The 9288-nt window shown below is 43.7% G+C and overlaps 1 long non-coding RNA gene across 1 annotated transcript; it reads left to right on the forward strand.

Moving 5' to 3' along the window:
* Positions 1-576: 576 nt before the first annotated feature.
* Positions 577-6254, forward strand: LOC308595196. The gene is made up of 3 exons (XR_014011899.1): positions 577-1009; positions 5810-6015; positions 6141-6254. It is a non-coding gene; the product is annotated as an uncharacterized lncRNA (long non-coding RNA).
* Positions 6255-9288: the final 3034 nt, after the last annotated feature.

Genomic DNA, 9288 nt, shown 5'->3' on the forward strand with positions numbered 1-9288 from the left:
GCATAACACTTTCCCGCACTTAAAAATCTAGCTTGGCTAGTTTTCTACTTATCAATATTTCTGTTTTGTTTTAAAGGAAGGATCACAATTTCCCCCACCTGCAGGATGAAGTTGTGTTGTCAAGTACCTCAACATTCTGTCTTGTTATTTCCATTTCATTCTGAGGCATATGTTGAACCAGCCTCACACATTCCTTCAGAGGGAATGGAGAAGCAACAGCTTGACTTGAAAGCCTCAGAAGGTTTGTGTACCCATGTTATCACCAGCTGTTATCGGAAATTAAACAATGTCTGTGTTTTGAATTTTCTCTTTACTATTACTCATTATATAGTACAACACAAGAAGTACAAATGCCCACCATCTGCGGTTTCCCTCCCTCGTTTAAAATACTGTTTATTGAAAATGATCATGAGTGGACCAGACAGAAGACTTTGCTCTTCCTGGTCGTCTCCGAGGACTTAAAAGGCAGGCCCCATCTGTTCTCCTTTCCTCAGACCATTCCAAGATTTCATTTTCATTAAAAATATTTTATTTATGGGAAATGTTTCGGACTTGGTTCAGATGAGCAACTTGATCGTAAATAACTTAACCAAATTATATGCTCTGAAAATAGCAGCTTATGTCTTGATAAACCCCATTGCCTACCCCTCAACTGCCCTAATTAAATTGAGACATCCATTGTGAGGTCACAATCTCATGCATTTTGCCCCAAAATATGTGTTTTGGGGCTCAGTGATCTCACACAGGTCATGTGAGTCATGTGGGAGTGCAGCTGGGAAGGTGCACATTCCAGTTTTTGGCCTCAATATGTTGGAGTGCAGGATCAGCAGCATAGACTCTTTGCTGTGCCTTAGGTTTGAAGTCCAACGTTGACATAAAGATGTGATTCTGTGTTCTTGGGATACACAGAGAGGTTGCACAGAGGGAGAAGACTTGACAGCAACTAAGGCTAAAACTTGGGCTTAGATAGGCATGTATCCATTGGGCTTAGATCCAAAAGTGTGTTTAGGTGAGCCGGCATGATGACCAATGGGAGGCGGTTAAAATGAGGAAATGAAAGGGGATTGGATAAATTACAGCTAAGTGTGCCTGGGCATTGGGGAGGGGTTACGGGAGAGAAGACCCAGTAATATGGCAGGGAAGGTTCTGCTAAGATGTAGATTGGGGCATGTAAACAAGGATGATTCAACTGGAAGATTTATCTTGTAGATGCTCTTTCTGAATGTATTTATCTTTCAAGAACAATAACTATACCAAGTGTCTTCCTGGTGACTCATGCTGTTTTTCTTGCATATGCCTAGTGTTTATCAGTATGTGGATGGTACCCAGCTCTACCTCTCTTTCAAATCAGAACCAGTGAAGGTCCTGTGTGAGTGTCTGGAGGTGGTTGGAGGATGGATGGCGGCTAACAGATTGAGGTTGAATCCTGACAAGACAGAAGTACTGTTTTGGGGGGACAGGAGGCGGGCAGGTGTGGAGGACTCCATGGTCCTGAATGGGGTGACTCTGCCCCTGAAGGACCAGGTGCGCAGCCTGGGAGTCATTTTGGATTTGCAGCTGTCCATGGAGGCACAGGTCAATTCTGTGTCCAGGGCAGCTGTTTGCCAGCTCCATCTGTTATGCAGGCTGAGACCCTATCTGCCTGCAGACTGTCTCGCCAGAGTGGTGCATGCTCTAGTTATCTCTCACTTGGACTGAATGAATGAAAATGTTTATTCGGCTTTACGCCCATCATAAAGCACAACACAACAAGACAAATCAAATAAAACAGTGGACTCGTACAAGCCACCAGTAATATAACACAATTCACAGCTCACAAGGACCGATATTAGCAATTCAAAAGAAAAATTTAAGATTGAGATTTAGGCACTACACTAAAATCAATATCTGATGTCATTGTAGAAAATTCTTATAACTATCAGTAATCGGCTAACATTCCATTCTGTCTCTTGTATGAGAGGACAGCTGTTAGGAATTTAGCAACCTGTAGGGTAATATAAGGATCCACATCTTGAAGAACCCAGGCAAGCTGTAGGTCTACTGGTTTGTCAGCCATAGGCTGAATTATGGAGTTTAGTATACTAGCACGAGCTGAACTGTACATAGGGCAGATAAACATGACATGCTGTAGAGATTCAGATGTTTTCATATCACAAGCACACATTGAAGGGACTTGGCCCTTAGTGAATCTATGTCTCAGGACATTTGTTGGAAAAACATTGAACCTAGCTCTAATGAAGGCATATCGGTGAGACGCGGCCATAAGCGATGTTAAGTAGGACGGAGCACGGTAGATAGGGATTATGCCGAAATTTAACGGTGAGCAGACTCCACCACCAGCTAAGAAATTTTGGTATAGCTCCGTATCATCCAGCCTTTGATTTATACACCTTTTTGCCACATTTAGATCCAGTTTGAGCAATTCAGAGGGCGAGATCTCATAGGACAGCAATTTGGCATGGATTTTTCCTGACCACAAATTTGTGAAGTCATCCCGCCACATGCATTGAATGAGACAGTGGTTCGGGAGTTTATGCCATAGGGATATCCAATAAATCAAAACTCTCCTCCATAGAACTAACTCCACTGAGGGGATCTTCATTTCTAAATGAATAGCTGCATTACTTACGCATGTAGGTAATTTTAGAAGTCGGCGTAAGAATTGGCTTTGAAGCGACTCTAAAGGTGAGAGGTTTGCAAAAGCAGCCCATAAAGGTGCAGCATAGGCCATTGTGACCATCACTTTGATGCTATACACTTTCAAGGCCGCAGGGATGACTAAGGCCCCCTCAGAGTAGAAAAAACGGAGGAGGGAGTGTGTTAGGGCTTTTGTCTTGTTTTGAAGGTATTCAACGTGCGCTTTCCACCCTAAATTATATTGAAAGTAAATTCCTAAATATTTAAATTTATGGACTTGTTCGATTTTTGTGCCCTCCGGTTTCCATGAATAAAGTTTTCAACTTCTTGAGAATATCAGTACTTTGGACTTGGAGTGGTTGATAGACAGATGATTAGAATGGCAATATGTCACAAAAATCTTTAGTGCCCTCCTTAAACACACTCTGGAGTAAGAGAGTAGTACCGCATCATCTGCGTAGAGAAGTAAAGGACAACGATAATCTGCTATACGAGGGGAGTGAATAAATTTTTGTGAATCGGCTAATGGGTTCCTCATATCACTAATAAATAGGTTAAAAAGAAGTGGTGCTAAAATACAACCCTGGCGGACACCCTTATTTACTGGCACTGGGTTAGTTAGGTCTCCAGCAGGGGATAATCTCACCCTGGCCACGGACCCAGTATGAAGTTGGGAGATAAGCCACAGGAGCCTTCTATCTATTCCCCAGCAGGCAAGTTTATCCCATAGTAATTTCCTCGGAATACTATCAAACGCAGCTTTCAAATCTATGAAAGTTGCGCAAAGTTGGCCCCGTCGGGGTGTCGAGCATTTCCGGGCTAAGTGATAAAGAATAATTGCCTGGTCTGTTGTGGATCAGTTTAATCTAAATCCAGCTTGCTCATGCCCAATCAGGTCAGCCTCAACTGACCACTTCATCAACCTTGCCAGCAAAAAACGGGCATATATTTTCCCAATGGACGATAGCAGACTGATATTCTGGTAATTCCCTGGGTCACCGGGAGGGCCTTTTTTGTAGATAGGAATTATAATGGCCTCCTTACTCGTTCCTGGTATTAAGCCCGTGGCATTTATTGCATCGAACGTTTTAGCTAAAATCCCTGCCCACCATGCAGAATGTAGCTTTATAGCCTCAACAGGGACCAAATCTGGCCCAGGGGCCTTACCAGTTTTCAGCTCAGCTATCAATTCTAGGATTTCAGCAGGGTCAGTATTGGGCCAGACGGGAAGGGGATTAGAAGGTCTCCAGTGAGTGGCCGGAGCTTCGGCCACTGAGAAATATTTTCTCAGGAACTGCTCCCATGTAGGGGCCGGAATCACCATTAAGGGATATTTCGTGTTTCTTTCCTTTATTAAGGACCAAAATTTCCGGGAGTTATGAGATTTTGAGGCAGAAATTATAGTCTGCCAGCGATTTAAATGCCATTCCCGTTTGGCCGATTTCTGGGCCTGTTTGTATGCTTTTTTAGCCAGGGAATAAGATGGAGGTAAGGCCGGAGCGCCGGAAAGTTTGTAATCATTATATATTGTATGTAGATGGAGTCTGGCTAGTTTACAAGCAGAGTTAAACCAAGGGGCGCCAAATTTAAAATAATCGTTTTTAACTCCATAGGTTGGAGAAGTAAAAAAGCGAGTTAAAACTTCTGTCGCTCACTTGGACTACTGCAATGCACTCTATGTGGGAACCTGGACTCCTCACAGCTGCCCTCATTGCTGAAGCCTCACTTACTGGGGTTGAGTTGTGGGAGCTCCCAGCAAGTTCTCATGAGAACTTTCTGGAAGCCGCTGCCATGACACCCTAGTAAAAGGGGTGGGTGGGGCCCTGCGGGATTCTGTCACCTGAGACAGCTGCTTCCACCTGTCTAATGGGTAGGCCATTTCTATCTGCATCTATATTTGTGTAAAAATTCTGGTTTATGGAGAAAGTTTGTCTCTGGAGCTCAAATTCAAATTCAAAACTTTATTAGCAAAGCCAACAGGCCACAGCTGTACAAGAGTTAAAAGTAAGAATAGGGATAAAAGGAAGAAAAGAACAGGCAAAAGGAGGTCCGTCGGGTGAACAGGTCTGTCACTCAGATGGTGGCCCTCAATTTCGCAGCTCTCTCGATGTACCTCGCGACCTTCTCTGTTATCTGACTATCCGTATCAGATAATAGAAAATACAGTGTAATGTCTGGTGAACGGCCGGGGTTGGAGAGAATGAGTGGAGTAATAATCTCATTCCTTAGGTCTTTATAAAGGGGGCAAGTAAGAAGGACGTGGGACACTGTTTCCGTGTTACCATCTCCACATGGGCAGAGTCGTTTTTCAAATGGAGTCTTTTGGTAACGACCTTCGAGTACAGCAGAGGGAAGAACATCCCATCTAGCCAATGTAAAGGCACGTCTGTATTTTGGGATGGTTAGTTTAGACAAATATGAAGCTGGAGAATCAAAATGAGAAGGGGGAAAATAGGTATACCATGGGCACAGTTTCTTTAAGATAGTCAGGTTGTTTTGTCGTTCAATGTCTTTCAGGCGCTGGCCTATTAGACTCTTTGCTTTAATGAGGCCCATTGATAGTAGGGACTGTGAGTGCAGACCGCATGTAAGGAGTTTTTGCTGCACAGTTTTAAACCACTTGCTTTTGTGAGGGTCTTGCATTACTAGCGGCAGTAGACCAGGAGGATTCAGATTAAGACGAAGCCAATAATTAAATGTTCTCTGCCAGGTCCGAGTTTCCACAGATGGAAGGCAGGCCTCGAGTCGTAATGCTGCGTTTGGAACACAGGAGGGGACACCGAGTATCTGCCTTAGAAATTTGGACTGGACAGTTTCGAGACTGGAGCAATGGATCCCCGTCCAGATTTGCGCCCCGTACAGTAACTGCGCCAGAGGTTTTGCTTGAAAAACTTCAAGGGCTGCTGGGATGTATCTGCCCCCCTTCGTATAGAAGAAGCGGGACAGCATCTTGATGCTTTGAGCAGCTTTTTCTTTGGCACATTTTTGATGGACATCCCAGGACCCGGTCGACTGGAAAACGATACCCAGATATTTGAAGGCTTTGACTTGTTCAATTGTCTGGTTATCCATCCTCTGGAGCTCAATGCAGGGGCTTTTAGATGCATAAACCATCATTTGGTGATCTTTTCATTACCAATCATTTTGCCTTATTATTGTTATTGCAACCTAGCTCCCTGGTAGTCCATCAGTCAACTTCCTGGATACTCATGACCTCACTGACAAGAAGGCCAATCAACTACAAGACTGGATGTAACATCAAGAAAGAATGGTCATTCCCATGTTCCTGTGCTTTAGCTAAAGCAATCTTTGGTTAGCCCCAAACACAAAATGGAAGCTAACAGCAAAAGCCTTGTAACAGCATTTCCATTCATGAAGGTTGGTTTTGTGTGTTATTTTACTAGTACATCCATGCATGCGTAAAAAATAGTAAAACACCACACACAAAAGGATCTTGATGCAATCACATATATGTACAATTGCTTTTCCTTTTCCTTTTGCAGTGTTTTATCACAGCAAAATAGACGAGGAAAGACTCACAAATGCATGATAGGAACTCAGAGAGGCAGCAAATTCCACATGTACTGCATTCAACACAAAATTTAAAGGGGGAAAAAAGAACAGTGAAGGATTCCTAATGCATCTGTTCCACTTTGGAAACAAGATGAGATAAATCAGAACTACAGGGAAACACCTGGATGAGAAGATCGCTGAAAGCATCACAAGCTACTAGCAGCCTCTCTTGCCAAAGTGTTCATAATTCAGATTATTCATAATGCATCACGGCTCTTGTGCATAAGGACTCTTTTGTAAGTCAAAGCAGTTAGTCATACAAGTTCTCTGGAGAAATGTTAAGGCACCAAGAGAGAAAGCAAAAAGGTAAGTAGTCTAGGTTTATTCTATGTCCTTCAGCTGGTTGTGATGGTTTTTTCCCCTCCCTCCACTGTATTCAGAATCAGCAGTTGGTTGCTTCTGAAGTTAGAAAAGTAGATATATTCAGTATTCAGAGGAGAAGCATGGAGAGAGGATGTAATGCAGTTGACAAGTAAGGAATCTGTTTTTGCAGAAGCTTCCTAGATACTTTTAAAAGAACTTTTGGACACCAGAGAGAATATCTCACGCTGGGCTTTCACATCATTAATCATGCTAGAGGTGGCTATTGGTAATGACAAGCTGCAAATCTGTCCCGCTGATTATTCTTCTATCTCCAAGTTTTAAAAGTAGAGTTTGACTGACATTCTTAATAGCCTCTCCTCCTTGCTCATATACGCTGCTTTTTAGTCTCTGGTACTAAGCGCACTCTATTTTTGGCCTCCCTAATCCCAATTTCCATTTTTCCTCCATCTGCCTCAAAAAGCACTAGCTGAAGACCAGCGATTTTTACAGAAGGAGTGAAAGGCACCTCTTACCCAATGAATGCATGAAACGGCTGGCTCTCCGAGCTGGCTGTAACTACCTTGGCGGTGGGAAACAATGTTCTACATAACTGCACAGGCAGCAAAGTGAATAATGAAATCCACAGCTTTTATGAAAACCTCAAGGACGGAGATAGGATTTTCTCCCTCCACTCTATCATCATTCCAGATGAACTATCAGCTTATGGAGTTAATATGGTAAAATCTGTAATTATCTAATTGCTTCTAAGGCTAGAGAAGCAAGCTGGCTCACATTTTGCTTTGAACTAGTTGACCGTGAGGCCTGCTTCCGCTTGCAATTGCCTGCCTGGCATCTCTTTTCATCCTCTACATTTGCAAAGAAATCAAACATGGGGAAATAATGCCTTGCAGCCTGAGGGCCACACTTCCTTCTGAGCAACCTTCCAGGGGCCACATGTCAATAATGGGCAGGACCAGAGGCAAAAGTGGGCAGGGCAATGAATGTAAAGTTTGTCTTTGTACAATAGGACAGGTTCTACACATGCTCACTTCCCCATCTCTACCATCCATCCAGCAAAGCAAGAGGCATGATTATAGTTCACGGACACATTCCAGCCCAGCAAAAGCACGCAAGTAAGGCATGCAGCAAGACCAGTCAGTGGTGCAGGGTCTGACTGAGGAGAATCCTGAGCACCAGATACAAAGGCTTGAGTGAGGGACACATTTGGCCCCTGGCTCTGAGGTTCTCCATCCTGGAAACAGAAGGTGCCACTGGAGCTACAAGGAAAGGAGTGGACAAAGAACTGCTGTGCTCTTCTGTGTCCCAGTAGTAGTTGTGACTTTTTTGCTTACCATAAGTCTTTCCTGCCCAGAAAAGCAACTGCTGGAGAAATGGCCCAGAAGTTGGCTTTTAAGAAAGGAAGGCACAGTATTATTAGACTTCTCTCCTTCAAATAATAATAATAATAATAATAATAATAATAATAATAATAATAATAATAATAAATTTATTTATACCCCATCAGAAAACCGGGCTCAGGGCAGCTAACAACAAATTTAAAACACTTAATTGTGATAATACAAAAAACCAGCATAAAATATAGTATAAAAGTGTGAATAACAATAATTCAAAGTCCTAAAATCAATTTAGGGGAAATCCATCCAATAAACATTAGATGATCACCAGGGCTAGCTGGCTAAATTAGTCCTATTTGGGCCAGCAAGGAGGCCAGGGGAGAATTAGCTGTGGGATCCCAGAGCGGGTAATCTTCATAAAAAGGGGAGGGGGAGGGAAGGAAGGGGAATAAAAGATCAGGCTAAATTCAAATTGAAAGCCAGGCGGAATAGCTCTGTCTTACAGGCCCTGCTGAAGGAGGTTAAATCCTGCAGGGCCCTGGTATCATGGGACAGAGCATTCCACCAGGTCGGAGCCATCACTGAGAAGGCCCTGGCCCTGGTGAAGGATAATCTGACTTCCTTAGGGCCCGGGACCTCTAAACTATGATTATTCATGGGCCTTAAGGTCCTCTGTGGGGCATACCAGGAGAGGCAGTCCTGTAAATGGAAGACAATCTTATGTTCCTTACTGAAAGGAAAACTATAAAAGGTAAAGGTAAAGGTACCCCTGCCTGTACGGGCCAGTCATGTCCGACTCTAGGGTTGTGCACCCATCTCACTTAAGAGGCCGGGGGCCATCGCTGTCCGGAGACACTTCCGGGTCACGTGGCCAGCGTGACGAAGCTGCTCTGGCGAGCCAGCACCAGTGCAGCACACAGAAACGCCGTTTACCTTCCCGCTATAAAGCGGTACCTATTTATCTACTTGCACTTAAGAGTGCTTTCGAACAGCTAGGTGGGCAGGAGCTGGGACCGAAAGACGGGAGCTCACCCTGCCCGGGGATTCGAACCGCCGACCATGCGATCGGCAAGCCCTAGGCGCTGAGGTTTTACCCACAGCGCAACCCGCGTCCCGGTCCTTACTGAAAGGAAAACTATACTTGACATTATTTCATGATAATGACAGCATCAGAAATAATTGGGATTGAGTAGAAATAATTGGGATGAAACTCCGTCTACATGTATAATGTCCCAAGCTTTCAAATGCTTTCTACAACCTGAACTCTTTAGCTCACTCATTATGAATGCTACCAAATTTTCATTTGTTTGAATGCGAGTCTCTGTGAAGCTTTCAAAAACCCATGTACCTGTAGTCTCTAGTACCACTTGGAGCAAGTCCTTTAACATCTTCAGATGAGGGGATATACTTTCATCTATTT

Source organism: Podarcis bocagei, assembly GCF_964188305.1.
Source record: "Podarcis bocagei genome assembly, chromosome: 9".
Classification (NCBI taxonomy): domain Eukaryota; kingdom Metazoa; phylum Chordata; class Lepidosauria; order Squamata; family Lacertidae; genus Podarcis; species Podarcis bocagei.